Source organism: Triticum dicoccoides, chromosome 2B (genome assembly GCF_002162155.2).
Source record: "Triticum dicoccoides isolate Atlit2015 ecotype Zavitan chromosome 2B, WEW_v2.0, whole genome shotgun sequence".
NCBI lineage: Eukaryota > Viridiplantae > Streptophyta > Magnoliopsida > Poales > Poaceae > Triticum > Triticum dicoccoides.
This window is the reverse complement of record NC_041383.1, coordinates 101,161,636-101,163,198: the sequence shown is the minus strand read 5'-3', so window position 1 is coordinate 101,163,198 and position 1,563 is coordinate 101,161,636. Positions and strand designations below refer to the sequence as shown.

Here is a 1,563-nt window from a genome sequence, read left to right as displayed (position 1 = left end):
CTACTGGACTGACAACACAATATTCCGGACACTAAATAACCACCTCACCGCACTTCACTTCTAAACCCCAAAGCATTAAGAAAAAAATAATTTGTCCACAATTGTCGCTCTTATTACACCTCCTCAACCCCTATTTCATCTGGTTCTTCTAAAGCATAGCAAATCAATATAGTAGATCCGAGAGGGTGCAATGATGTTGAACATGGCAGCAGTGATGGATCCACGACAGGAGGAGCTGCAGCTGGTGCTTCTTCTGAGGTATCGGTTTAACCCCATGGATGAGGAGGTGGTCACGCACTACCCGATCCCCAAGATCTGTAAACCCTACTTCTCCGAACATGTGGTAGCTGACGTCAACCTCGACAACACCGAGTTGTGGGATCTCCCAACTAAGTGCAATACTACTCCTCGATAAGTTGCAGGCATGAGGCAGTGCGCTCATGGCGAGTTTGTTTTCCAGAAGAGGTCAAGATGGGTGAGAAGTAGTGGTTTCTTTTTGTAAACATGGATCGGAAGTACCAGACGTGGAAACGCACAAACCGGGCCACTAGAAGCAGCTATTGGAATGCAATGGGAAAGGACAAGTGGATATTCTACGACATGGGATGGTACGTGGTCCTCGTCGGCATGAACAAGATTCTCGTCTGCTACCACGGCGGCACCCCTAGAGGCCAGAAGACACCATGGTTGATGAACAAGTACCACCTCGAGGGCGACTTGCCCCATTGCCTACCCCCTCCACCAAGGTATGACAAGAATCAATTTTGTTCTTTAGTCTCCATCTTCGGAGGAGTTGATTGATTGAACCCCTGGAGCGTCCCACGTTACGCTCGAGATTTAACTCTTGTTTCTTATTCTCCTCGTGTTGTTTTGTCAACCTACCTATGTCGTGCGTGCAAGAAAATTGGGTTGAATCTCGGTTGTTCAACAAAGACTTGGTGGCAAAGAATGCGCCCTAGATGGCTGTTGCGGTGATGGGGGCAAGGAGGAGGAGGATCCATTCACCATCCTCATTGAATTTCTCAACAGAAATGAATTTCTCAGCAATGCCATCCTGCTTAAACAAGGACCCATTCGCAAAATTGTCGTGAACTCTCCCTAGTCCAACAATCGGTCCTCATGAATCATCTCTAAAAGTGTTGTAGTGCACACCTCCCTTGAGGGCACATACATGAGGTGTTGGTTGTGGTGGTTCCCAACCTCCTTCCTAATCATCGATAGCACCCAAATAATAGTTGGCTGCTCGTGGTCAAGGCACTGTTGTTCATGGGCATTGTCTTCCTGAATCGAGAGACTGAATCATGATACTATTGCCACAGAAAATGGCAATGCGTTGTGGGGATATTTTTTATCGTGAATACCGGAAAAGTTGGTATGTGATAGAGATGGCAGAGCAGAAGGATAGAGGAGACCAGATGATAGCAGAGGTCGTACGTTGAGTCTATAAGTTCTGTATCTCGTAGCAAATTGGTTGTTTGTGTATGGAAGGAAGAAAAATTAGCCAAGCCACGACAGAGAGAGTAGATCCAATAACCATAATACGCACCCCTGCGAAAAATGTCT

General features: G+C 46.6%; 1 pseudogene; it reads left to right on the top strand.

Annotated features, from left to right (window-relative positions):
• The first annotated feature begins 202 nt into the window (after positions 1-202).
• On the top strand, positions 203-1,102 carry LOC119360572 (annotated as a pseudogene).
• Positions 1,103-1,563: the final 461 nt, after the last annotated feature.